Genomic DNA, 13,830 nt, shown 5'->3' on the forward strand with positions numbered 1-13,830 from the left:
GAGATTGGAGCAGAGAAGAGAACCCTTTCTCTGATCAAACAGCAGCTCCTTCCCCTCTTCTCCTTTGCTCCTTCTCCATTTGAAGAAATTCTTACAAATATTTCCACCGTGTTTCCTGATGTGAATCAAGTGACGGTTTTAAAATTTGGCCATAGCACATAGCCAAATAAATAATTTCTATTTGTCTGAAAAAATGTCTGCATTTGGGAAAGTCGGTTCATCAGAAGGGAACCCTGTTTCCCTCGCCCACCCTCAGTTAATGGGGGTCGCCAGCCCCACGTTGCCTTCCAGCTTTCTAGTTTGTAATGTGATATGATGGTACTTTTTGACAGTAACGAAAATGATTTATGGCCATAAAGATGCAGTCTCGTGGTTATAAGAAAGATTTATGGTTCTGGTTATGAAAGATATTTTACTCCTCAGCAACATCATAGGCATGGCTGAGAGCCTAACAAAATCGAAATAAATGTCCAGAGTGAGCAAGCTTGTCAGGCCATAAAGGAAGTTCTTCAGATCAATGGCGAGGTTCACAGGCCTGGGGTTGATTATAGGGATCATCTTAACGCTGTCTAATAATTTCAGCTCATATATATCTAGACTTGTGTCTACTTATATTTAGGAAAGTAATTTTCCCTTAGAAAGCAATTGGAAGGCCAGAGGGACGGACTTAATGCTTTCCAAAATACTGAGCACGTCATCCTATGCCCTTGGGCTGGTTTCAGGGACACGCTGACTGTGTAGACTATGCGCAGTTGCCTCTGTTCAGACCCCTTGCTCTTTGGCAGAAAAGTCTTCTCAACCTGAATGGAAGACGGTTGCTCACGGTATCAATTTCATCAGGCTCCCAAACCACCATACCCCCTTTGTTGACTCATCCACCACTGGGTGGGGGGCGCGGGTGTAAGGAGTGGGGAGGTGAAGATTAAGACACTGAAGTTCAGCAGTGGTACCCTCAGTCATTGTCCAGAAATGAAGACTTCTAATTAAATCTCAATCCTGAGGGATTGCCTGGTCAGGTGGAGCGACTCTGTCGAAAGCCAATGCACAACTGGCCATCTCCCCTCTCTCCTCTTGGAAGCAGCACCAAACCTCTAGCTGACAGCTAGTTTTATAAGCAACTTTCGTGCTGTGCGATGGGAACATAACCTGGGGGAGCTTGCCCCCAATCTGAAGAGTCACATCTCCAACAGAGCTTCTTGCACCAACAGAGTGGAACAATTTGAATTAAATTACTTTTGGCTATTTTATCCACATTGGTGAAGCTTTGTTTTAAGAATAGACAACCACAAATAACATTTTTCTCTTTTTTTTGTGGATGGACACAAACATTTTTTATTTATTTATTTTAAGTGCTGCTGAGGATCTAACCCAGTGCCTCACACATGCCAGGAAAGCACGCTACCACTGATTCACAACTGCAGCCCGCATATAACATTTTAATAGGAGTTCAAAGATAAAATCTCCAGGGTGGTAAAATTTAGCAGATGCTATATTTGAAAAACATATAAACCCTGAATTTTCTGTTGAGCAGCCTGTGGGATGTAAACTAGAAGTATTTTATAGTTCATCATTATTTTAGGAAGTGGCAGTGGAAGCACACTTTCTACAGGCTTTAATTCTACGGGAAGAAATCTGTTTTTCCTCCATAATCCCTGTTGTGGTTTTCCCTGGTACAGTGCAGTTTTGACGTAAAGGAGGAAAAGAGCCAAGTTTACAAAGCGCTGCTGCACAGAGGCCGGTCGGGGTGGCTTGGCGGGCCGAGTTGGAGCATGATGTGGGCACACCTCCTCAGGACAGGTTCTGTCAAGGAGCCACGCCCTGCGCATGCTCTGTGGGCACCGGGATTCCAGTGCTGATGGGATGTCAGTCATCCCTAAATTTGGGGACTGTTTCAGGAAACAGATGAACGCTTTAGATCCCCACCCCTGAATCACGTCCAGCCACCCAGCCACACAAAATTTGGCATAAAATTTCAACTGGCCCATAGCTACCAAAGGGGGTTTGACAACTTCATGGCTCTCTAACTTAGGACTTTTGTTGTATTATGAACACAATAAATATTCTCATTGAGAATCAACAAATATATCTTATAGACTAAATACAAAGTTACTCCCAATGATTAATAATTATTTATGATAAGCAAATATTGCACATGTACTAGATGTGAATCTACTGTACTGTGGGGCGATATTAATTTCTGATGATTGGCTGGTCTGGCCCTGCTTTCTGGTTAATTGTTAAGGTTTGGCCTAACCATGAAGGTGGCTTGTGCTGTTCTTACCACACGACAGGTACACTAGGTGCTGTTTCCAGTGACATGATGAAGCTCAACTCTAGAGTGGAGATTATTTATAGTTCATCCTAAACACAGAATGGGATTCCATTGATCATACTCATTTTGTCTTAGCATTCCCACTCTGAGCTGAAGATAGTCAGATACAAATTTGGATACAAATAGAAAACCCAACCTTATCCTGCTTGTTTTAAAATGTCCTAGATATAATAAAAAGAAAACTTTCACTTTTCCCATGAAAAAGAAATGTAAAAATACCATGCAGAATGAGGTCCAGGGAAGGTGGGCTAGCTCTGGGAACACCAAACAAGGCATTCTTTAAAGCAAGAAGCATCAGTGACAGAAGATGTGTGTCTAATACTATCCAAAGGATGTTCCCCAGAGGATAAAGCAATTAAAATCTGGAACAATTAAACTCAGAGATGCATACTAAAAGGATATGAAGCAAAAAGCACAAACCAAAACAAAACAGAACTAAAAGAAGAAACAGGCATTTCTAAACATAGTCTGAGACTTCACGAACTTCATTCAGAAAATAATAGAATTAGCTGTCAGGAAATTAATAAATAATACAGCCAGTGGTAGGTTCAATTCCCCTGTGGGAGCATATCGCCACAGAGCACCCCTTGCACCTTGTGCCCAGGCAGCCATGGGTGGCACAAATCCTGCTGCTACCAGGTGCATTCCCAGCCCCTGTCCATGGAGGCCCAGCCACAGATGTGTGAAATACTAAATAAATCTTTAGAAAACCTCAGGCTATCAGATTCTCTAACATTTTTTCCAAAAGTTTAAGGGAGATACAAAAGCAATCTTTTCACAAAAGCTTTTAGAACACAGGAAAACAGGAATGCTTTGTTTTTAAAAGCCAACTTAACTTTAATGTTAACATCTTATAAAATATCACAACCACATCAAAACAGGTATTTGGGGTCAATTGTTTCATAAACTCCCACACAAAAAAATCTCAAATCAAGTATTAGGGAATCACAGGGCCGAGGGCACCATGGTGAAGACAAATTCATTCAAGAACATGAGGTTGGCTTAATGGCTGAAAATCAATACGATTCATCACTGTAACAAAGTCATCAGAAAATAATGATTCTCTCCATAGAGAGAAGGAGAGCGTGAGTTTAAGTCTATATCCATTCATAATGAGAAATCCTAGCAAACTAGGAATAAAAGGAACTTTTTAGAGAAAACATCATAAGATATTGTCAAATATCTTTGAAAAAAAAAGAAGAAAGACTTAAAGAAATGGGACCTATGCTCAGTCCATGGTCAGAAAATTTCATTATTGTAAAGCTGTTAATTGCTCCAAACTGATGTGGCCACACTCCACAAGTGCACACACATGTGGACGCTTGTGACCCGGGGCACCTCCTTACCGTGCGTGTAAGGCCAACTTAACCCATGGCACTGGGCGATGGATATTTGTGTGAGGACAGGCCACTTGTCCACTGCAATATCCATTCCAAGCCAATTGCTGGGTTCAAGTGAGATGCTAAAGCTTCTAGCAGCTAAGAAGGGAGAGCGTCCTCAAGATTGTGGGTTCGTGCTCAGTCTGTAGAGCTAACTACAGTGAAGTTCAGAGCTTCTTCACAAGACGCTTGCCAAGGGAAGAGGCAGCCTCCAGGATGGGAGAAAGCGCCCACTGCACACAGAACTAATAATGGGCATATGGATGGAGCATGCAGTGGCTCCCCACATGCCAGCCAGGAAGAACTGTAAATAAGTCATAAATAGAGACAGGAAACTTAAACATGAGCTGTGTAGAAGAGAGTCCTCCTGGGACTGGGGCTGGGGCTCAGTGGCAAAGCGCTTGCCTAGCAAGCATGTGTGAGGCACTGGGTTTGATTCTCAGCACTGCGTATCAATAAATAAAATAAAGGTCCACTAACAACTAAAAAAAATATAAAAAAAAATAAGAGAGTACTCCAAGTATGCTTGAAATGGTGTTCAGCCTCGTCAATCATCAGAGAAGATAAGCAGTATCACTGCAAGCCCACCTGAAAGGCTGAAGCCTCTGCAGCCCAACCTCACCAAGATTCTCACGCAGGAGTTCATGTGCCGATGGTAGACCTGTAGGCTGGAATACTTCCTGGATTCACCTACTTGAGTTGAGCCTCTATGCAAGCCCATTCCTCAGTTGTCCCCACTGAGGCATGTGTTCAGCATCTGCAAGAATGCTCCTGATTTACTGTCCACAGTGCCCTGGTACTGGTAACACCCCCAAAACACTTAAACATTGGCCTGGATGCATTACATGTGTTCAAGGGAACCTCACACAGCAATGGAAATGCAAAGTCATCACATGGAATAATCTCATGAATATGACGTAGATGGAAAGAGTTTGCACATAAACACAGAAAACAACGCCTAATGGCATCTAAACCAATCTGTTGGGTACAAGTCTGACCAGTGGTTACCTGTGGACAAAGGCAGGGGTAATGGTTGGCAGCCGATGCAGGGGGCTCTCGAATGCTGGCCAGTTGTGTTCTGTTTCCAGGTCTAATTGGTGGTTGATATTTACATCTGAATTCATTTTATTCTAAGCCGTTCTTTTAGCATCTTAATTTCAAGTGTTCAGAATAATCCTCCAAGTACATTTGAATTAATAGAATTTGAAAAAGGTCCTGAAACTCTTGGGTCAGTTTGTTAGGTAGTAGCTAGCTAGCAATGAGCAGTGAAATGCAGGCAAGGTCACAAATGTTCTTTAGATTACTTTAGGGACTGCTTTATACCACTTCCAAAGTAAACGAGAAAGCAAAGGGTTGTAGTTAATTTGTAGAAAATAAACAGAAGCAAGGAAGCTAGTTGAAAATCACCTCAAGAGAACAGGTTTAATGAGACTAACTCTTGACAAGGTCCACTGAGGTTGAAGTGAAGTGAGGAATTATGGCTATCAGTGTCTCCAACTATCTGGGAAGGAAGATTCCTTTAGCTGGGCAGGTGCACTAAGGTGCCTTCTGATCAGCTGTTGACCCCAGTGACCATATTACCATGGGATTGGTTTGTAGATGAAGCCCCCCTAAATAGGAAGGCCACCATGACACTTTCCGAGAGGACCAAAAACTCCACCACCTGACATGAAGGGGGGAGTTGAACACCTGATTGGCAGAGTACAGAAGGTGGTCCCCAGTTCTCCTGGTAAACATCAAACAGTAATAAATTTGGGGCCAGCATCATTTCCTTCATCATTCTTTGCTTGGAGATGGACCACTCTCTCTCTTAAGAGTGCTCTCTGCTTAAGCCTCACTTTGCTTCTACTTTACTTTCACCTGAAATAAAGTTGTCTTGCATGACTTTTTGTGTCTGACTTTACATTTTTTTCATCAGAACACAAGAACCAAGGTTTGAAGTTCCAGTTCCGAGCTTTCCTGTGACAAGTTGATTTGTCAATTCTGTTGCAGAAACAACCACACTCGTTATCTGCACTACTTTTGTTCCTCTCTTTATTTTTATCTCAGTACTGAAAGATGCAACAGATCCCTTGAGGGAATCAGAAATCGACTAGCTCGGTTGCAGGACCCACAGCTCAGTGGCACTGCAGCAAGTGGCACTTTTGATTCCCTGGTTGGTGCATGTCACCACTAAGCACTGCTTGCACCTTGTGCCCAGGCACCTGTGGGTGGCCCGATTCCTGCTGCCACCAGTTCCACTCCCAGCCTCCGTCCATGGAGGCCCAGTCACTGGACAAAGCACGCAGCTGCAAGGCCAACCAGCGACTCTGGGCACCGCCCAGCATGGCTCTGCCTCCACTCCTGAGCTCAGAATTTCAGCTTGCTAGCCTAACACTGGAAGACCGCTGGTGCACTTGGTTTCCATTTATGAGGGAATTAGAGGGGAATAATAGGGATGAAGCCTCAACTATCCTGCCCCAAATCTTCCTGGAAGCCATCTCATACTGTTCTTTCATAGAGGTTGGAACTTCATTTGTAAATTGTAGCTGGGCAAAGCTGTAGTCTTGAAAATCCTTGCTCTACATATTTCAAGGCAATTTTACAGCTGCTTTAAACTTTATTATTTCTGATTTTTTCTCCCCGAATAGACTTTGAATTTATTAGTTTAGGTAAAAGAGAACCTTTTCCCACATAGATTGTGAATTCCATGGAACATTTTAATATTCAGAGAGGTTTGAATTCTGCTTTATTTCTAAAACATTTGCAATCCAGAATTCACTAAAATTGCCTGCCAAACAGGAGCAAAGACTTGCCTCAATTAATTTAATTAAATTAAGGAATGATATGAGTTTTATGCATGCATTTATTCCCAGCTATCCCCTGCTTTGCTTCCCCCTCCTCCTCTTTTCCAGGCTGAGATTTAATCTGGAGAGATACCCAGGAGTCTGTCAGCTGTGCGGAACGTGTCATCTTTTCACTGGATTTGCTACGGTGGACCTATGAAAGCCCATTTAAGTAACTGCTCTCTGGGAGGTAAATTAACCAGACAGAAAAGAAAGCAAAACTAGTTATAACTCTACTACTTTTAATCCATTCTAAGGCCCAAATGCACATCTCCCATAAACAGCTTCCTTAAGAAAGCATTTGAGAATGTTTATGCCCTGCAGCCATCTGCTCAAACGTCTTGGTGTCATCTTGGTTTATGATCCTCCAAAGCACACTTTACCCATTTTCTGAGTGGGCTGGCTGAAACTCTGAGCTGTGGCTCTCACCTAACCCCCTGGTCCTCTGCATTTGAGATACCGGAGGGCAACCAGTGTGCCGGTCATTCGGAACTGCACCAGCAACCAATCCTGAGGCTTAACCTTTGGTTCAGTGTCTTCCCTGCTCAGCTCCTCAGAAGCGCACGGAGGAGTAGGTGAGCTGGCTCATCTGTAGCCTGTTACACTAATGAGTTTCCAGGCAGTATTTTATCAAAGCAATGTGTCAGAGTCTTTCTGTTATTGCTTCTGGTTTTGATGGGTTAGTGTTGGTTATTAAGGGAGAACCACATTTTTTTTTCTCCCCTTGACAGGCAAGTGGAGGGCTTTCAGTAATAGGTGCAGAACAGAACCATCTGGTGTACACTTAACGATGCATTGTTGCGTGTTAACTTAAAGCTGTTATATGCCTTGATAAACACATAATGGGCCTCAAGAAATTCACAGAAAATTAAAATGTAAATGTTTACCCAAACTCTATTTTCCTTTTCTTTTCATTCAGTCATCTGTACCTGCACCACATATGTAAGCAAAAGAAACGATCAGAGCACAAATTCTCTCCTTCCCTCTGTGGTTCACATTGCCAGAAACACAGAAAGGCTTTATTTTCCTGTTTCAGATGGGTCTATAGCAGAGGCCAATGGCACCATGGTGGTCACGTTGGCACTGTGTTTTCCAAAGACAAGCTAGACCATTTATAAAGTCCATTTCCCCTTCATGCAAATGACCCAGGTGGAGTAAGTATACCGCAAATATGTAGAAAATATTTTTATCATATCACCAGTTTGAGGCTCTGATTTTGCTCATGGTTAAATGATGAAACATGTTGCCCTTTAGCTATGCTGTTGGAAAAAGTGCACTGAACAGCCCTTCACCCCTGAGAATTCGCAGGTCCAGGAGCAAGCATGGTGGGACCTGCAAATTCCCTGGGATGAATAACTCTTAGAAACACCCTACCTGGGCATTCTGCAAAAGGGTGACCCCTCCCCACTCTGAGGAAGGATGAACTGTAAATGCAGTGAGTTGACCAAATGCTCAGAGATATGGAAAAGGGAAGGAGGAAGAGATAGAAGGTAGGTGTAAGGGTCACAGAGGAAGAAGGAGGAGCACAGATGTAAGGCAGGGGAGGAAGAAAAGGAAAAGTGAGGACAAAAATGATTTTAAAAGCTGCTGTGAATAGATACCTCCTGAAAGAAGATCTAGGGATGCCCAAAAATATATGGAAAAGGGTCCACATTACTAATGACCAAGGAAGTGCCCATCAAATGCATCACTGAACCCCAATTAGATGTCTGTAGTGAAAGAGCAAAGAGTGAGCAGGCTGAGAAAGGGGGGCTCCCACACACAGCTGGTGGGAATGGACACCAGCACAACTTGTGAAGACCACACGGAGGTGCATTTCAAGGCCAAAAGTACATTTCCTGTTTAGGTCAGCTTTCTCACTGCTGTGACCATAATACCTAGAAAAGCAGAGGAGGGAAGTTAATCTTGGTTAATGGTTTCAGAGGTCTCAATCCAAGGTCTGCTGACTCCATGGCTCTGGGCATGAGGTGAGGCAGAACAGTATGGTGGAAGGGCGTGGGGGAGGAGGGAAGCTTAGAACATGGCAATCAGAAAGCAGAGAAAGTTTCACTCACCAGGCACAAAATATATACTCCAAAGGCATGCCCCTGTGACCCACTTCTCCAGCCATACCCCTCCCAGCAGTCGATCAATCCACTGATTAGATGATAACTGTCATCATCATTCACCTCTGGACATTCCTGCATGGTCTCACCATGGGCTTTTGGGGACATCTCATATCTAAGCCATGCCATTTACCACGTGATGCAGCTAGCCCACCTCTGGGTATGTGTCCAAAGTCAGTGAGATCAGTGTGGTAGAGACAGCACCTGCTCACGTGGATCACCCCTCTGCTCACATTAGCCAAGACATGGAATCACTAAGACATCCACTGGGAGATGAATGATGGAAATGGTGTGGTTCACAGACACACAGATAGCATTAAGCCAGGAAATAATGGAATCGTGTCATTTGTAGCACCGTGGATGGAACTGGAGGTCATTTTGTGAAGTGAAATAACCTGGATACAGCAAGACATGCACCCCAAGATCTCCCTACAGGGGGAAGCCCAGCCTGCTGGTTTCATAGGTGCAGAGAGCAGAATGCTGGTTACCGGAGGCTAGAACGGATGGGTAGAGGGGAGGGGGGGTTGCTAGGTGGTGGGAACAGAACAGCCTTGCAGGAGCCATAGGCTCTCAGACCACCGCAAGGAGGCTGAGCCTACAAAAATATACCAGATACTTTATAAAGAACCAGGAGAAAGGCATATGAGGTTCCCAACACAAAGAAATTAAGTGTTGAAGGAGATGGAAATCCTGATTGACCACCACACACATACACGGGAATCGAGTCGTCATGAACCACACACCAATATGACCAACAGAAGAGTGCCAACTCTGGGACCTTCACAAGTGGAACACACTGAGGCTGTCCTAACAAAGGCTTGAGTGGCTTCTGAATGAAAATTGTGCCCTTGGAACCTGGCACCTGACACACAAGAGTCTCCACTCACGGCTAGTTACTTGGATATAAACTGCCTAATGTGGTTGTTTGCATATTTCCAGAGTTTTCTGCCTAGCAAGTTCTGGTCCCTAGAGGTAGCCTGATAGAGTGCGTTTTTTTTTTTTTTTTTTTTTTTTTTTTTTAAAGTAGAGTACCATTTTAAGAGGCTCCATAGCTGGAGGCACCAAGCAGCTGCCCCTGTGTGAGGCTATGTCATATCGTGAACAGTAAAGCAAAGAGGAAATCTTTGAAAAGATTGAATTTTAAAACAGAATTCTATCCAGACCGTGAATTAAAACAATGAGGCCAGCTTATAGAGGTAGGCACAGCTGGAATCTCTTGCAGGCCTGCAGAAATCTTTTCTCAAGAAAGAACAGAGAGCAAATAAAATGGTTTTTCTCTTTGAGCTCAGCATGATCTATGGTAGGAAAGCTTGAGATTGTCACACTCAACTTCCTAGGTCCTGAAAGACACCCCAGCATCTCTATAGCAAGGACACCCAGGACAGATGTTTCTCAACTGGGGTCACTGGTCACTGCCCCTGCAGGCCGCTGTGCAAGTGGCCAGCCTCTTAGGAACGTCATTGAATGGACTCCAGGAGGCAGCTAGGGGTCAAAGTGGAGGAGACACTAAGCTGGTGAGTGAGTGAATCCAATTTTCTGAGAGTTTAGAGATGCCCGAACGTGCTCCTAGGAGAGCCTACCCTTAATTACCTCATTTCTGGCAGAGAGACCCTGTGGGAAGGATGACTTCTCATGAATTCCTAGAGTCACTCCTAAAGTCATTCCTAACGTGAAAAATGGCCAAGGCACTGACAATTCTCCAGGAGAAATGCATGATCCTGTGCTCTTTTGAAAAACACCTATTTTATAGCACAGGCACCATTAAAATTCAAGAAATAGAAGCACCAGAGGTGACATTGGGAGAGGCTGAATACAATGCTCTTTTTTGAAATAGCTTTCGATTTCTGTACTTGAGAAATCCTGAAGGGGAGAGGAGAGAAGAGAAGACCCAGGGAAGGGCGGAGGAATATGCACACCGAGAAGTCAGGCTCCTGAGTTTTGGGGTGCGGCGTGGAGACCCCTATGTTTTTCTAACTTGAAGGAAACGTGTCTCTTTAGAACAACACATCATGCTCTATTTCCTGAAATTCTAAACCATCTCTTTAGAGTTCCCTAGATCTCCACGGAAGATTTAAGCACACACACACATATCTTTTTGCTTTCTACTGGGTGCAGGGTACTGGGTGAGATAGTATTGTCTGGTCCCCCCTTTGTCACATAGTGGTGACAAAGCAGAACCAGGGAAAGTAACCAGAGGAAAAATGAAATAGCACCGGTGTGGACAGCTTAGCCTTGTCACATGGTCACTAATGGCCTGCACATGCTCCTTGTCACATGGTCACTAATGGCCTGCACATGCTGACAGGGAGCACACCAGGGCCATGTGTCCAGCCTCAAGGGCCTGCTGTTGTAGACATGGTTAGGAAGGGTGACGGGCAGAACCCACAGTGCTGTCACAGAGCATTCCTCACCATGCCTGCTCCATTCCAGGTTAAAGTGACACACTAACTGAATGGTGAAGCACTCGGGTTTCTCTGCTTCTTTTGTTTTCCACTTTCTTTTAATTGACCTTTGTTCCAATATTGTCACTGTGCTCTATGCATTGTGAACACCCTATGAAACGAGGATAGCTATACTTAAATTTCATAACACTAAGTAATCGCTGATCTTTGAAAATTGATCTGTTTGATTGGAAAAGTGAGGGGGGAATGTTTTCTTTAATAGTGTCAGACTCACAGGAATTTTAAATCTCAGTGGGCACTGTATTTTCTGATGAGGCATTTTGTGGCAGTACTGCACTGTAGGCAGGGAGTTATCCCCAAGCCGAGCCGCAGGCCTAGCTCAGCATCGGGGTTGGTGGACCCACCATTTGGGAGCACAGTCTGATGGAGCATCGAGCGTCTCTTACAAGTCAGGCAAAGGGAACCCAACACGGACAAAAACAATACTGACTTTCCATTGAACATCCTGGTCAGTGAATAGAACTGTTGGCAGTTCCATGAAGCGTGACTTCCAGAGCTTTGGCGCACACCAGTGCTTGAGGACAGAGCGCTGCCTGGGAGGTACAGGTGCTAACGCGGCTCCCTGGGTGGAGAGGGACTGCTGCGCGTGCTGGTCTTCTCACGGCTATGCTGTGACCTGCTGAGGCTCTGAAGAACCCCAGCTTCTGGACTTTGGGGCACTGTGCTCAGCAGGGCACTGACACTATTACACAGGTACCAGGTGTCAAGAGCCACCCCTCAGAAAGCCCAGCCCCAGCTCTGTGTGTAAAAATGCCTACCTTCCTACCTTCCTTCCTTCCTTCCTTCCTTCCTTCCTTCCTCCTTCCTTCCTTCCTTCTTTCCTTCCTTCCTTCCTTCCTTCCTTCCTTCTTTCCTTCCTTCTTCCCCCTTTTTTTTGCTCATTACTATTTTAATAACATTTTGTAAGTAAAAAATTATAACAAGGGGGTTAAGTCAATCCTCACTCACTCTTGGAGAAGAACAGTAAACCTTGGGCCACATATCGCCCCTCCCCATCAAACCCTATGCTGCTTGCTGGCTTTGCCCCTTGAGCCGCTATGGCCATGTCCCAGGACTTTCCTCTCTTTCCTCCAAAATCTCTGCAGCACTGGAGCCTCTTGATGGAGAAAGCGACTTCTTACATCACAGGTTTCCCTTTCCAGCCCAGGACTCCCTGTGCTCCCCCAGTCATAAGTATGAGAGACCAGCTGTGCCCTTGGGCTCCTTCAGGAGAGAGCAGCTGCTGTCCACTGTGGCTCTGTGACTGGTCTCCCTCCGCCCTGTGGTCACCCAGAGAGGATGCCTTTTAGTAATTTCTACCGAGAGTTAGATGGGTGTGCCTTCTGGCTGGTATAAGGCATCTCTACTCTTCTGTGAAATGTCTTTAATACAATACATACATTAATCTCTGCAGTTTATGACTACCCTTAGATTAGGTTGTTTAATATCTATAACAGTTTCTCATAAGGTCCTTAAAAAATCCCATCTGATTTTTATAAAAATGCCTTTGACAAATGCAAACATAGCTATAAAAGTTAGTATCCTGCTAAAACCCCATTCAGAATGGTCCCTTGGCCACCTGTGGCACTATTCCCTGTAGCCATGTGATGGTTAGCTGTGGCTGTGCGACTGTGTGAATGTGGCCACACACCACCCAGGCCGGCCCTCAGGACCCGCTGCCCCTGCTTCTCTCTCTCTTCTATCTGCTGGTGGGTGCTGACTCTCGGGGTAACCCTGGCAGCTTGTGCTCAAGACGGCAAAGGCCGATCTGGAAGAAACTCAGAAGCACACCAGCAGGACTGTCTGGGCCAGGAAGGCAAGTGGGGAAAGAGCAAAGACCTATGCTTGGGAGGAAAATCTGCAAGATCATTCCATGGAGGAGCTAGAGGGAGGTGAACATGAGCTGGGACTGCAGCTGGTTTGTAATCTGTGCTATCTAACCAGAGGTGGGCTGGGAATCCAGAGGAGTCCTGATAGCAGGCTGCAGCACAAGCCCCAAAGGCAGGTGTTATTAAGAGGCTGGCAGCAGCCTGTTGAGAGGCCATGGAGGGCTACCAGGCTCCTTTAGCACTTGCTTCTTCTGCGGTCGGGGCCAGCAGGACCTCCAACCCTTATTTCTGAGGACCTCCGTCCTGCCTTTTCTGGATGATGTCGGGAAGCTCCCTAATGTCTCATTTCTTCTCTTCTGGCTTGCGTAGGAGCAGACTGTTCAGCTAGTGGCTTTCTGGGTAAAAACAAAACAGAAATTCCACTATGGTTGATTTCAAGAGGACATCCTTGAATGAGGACTCCGGAGGAGATGTGCAAAAATGGTATGTTTTCCCTTGTGTGTACGGCACCTCACACCCAACCTTGAGAGCTGAGTGACAGCCCAAGGCAGAGAGGTCATCAAGAAGAGATGACGTTCGCACTTGTTGCCTTTGTTCTAAATGCAGTTCACTGAAAGTTTATATAATCTAGGTTAAAATAATGTCTGTTTAACAATAGGCTCATGGAATTCTTGAAAGCACAGCAGTAGGTTCTGGCCTTCCAGCAGAGTAGCCAGCTCACCTAGAGCTGTTGGTTTGTGACTTCACCTCCCCCTGCTTCCTGGTGGCACCTTGGAAGGGCAGTGTCCTCTAAAACCCTGCTTCCCAGCTCCCAGAGCTCTGTCTTCAGTGGTTGGGATGCAGCCAGATCTGAGAGCTGACTTCCTCATTCCTCCTGTCTGCAGGGGAGCATTGAGGTTGTCCTGATGCTTGAGGACAG

The 13,830-nt window shown here is 45.1% G+C and overlaps 1 protein-coding gene across 1 annotated transcript in view; it reads right to left on the reverse strand.

Moving 5' to 3' along the window:
* LOC101961715 (schwannomin-interacting protein 1) overlaps nucleotides 1-13,830 on the reverse strand; it is a 549,493-nt gene that overhangs the window by 228,099 nt on the left and 307,564 nt on the right. The window lies entirely within an intron of this gene.

This window comes from Ictidomys tridecemlineatus, chromosome 3 (genome assembly GCF_052094955.1).
Source record: "Ictidomys tridecemlineatus isolate mIctTri1 chromosome 3, mIctTri1.hap1, whole genome shotgun sequence".
In the NCBI taxonomy this organism is placed as follows: domain Eukaryota; kingdom Metazoa; phylum Chordata; class Mammalia; order Rodentia; family Sciuridae; genus Ictidomys; species Ictidomys tridecemlineatus.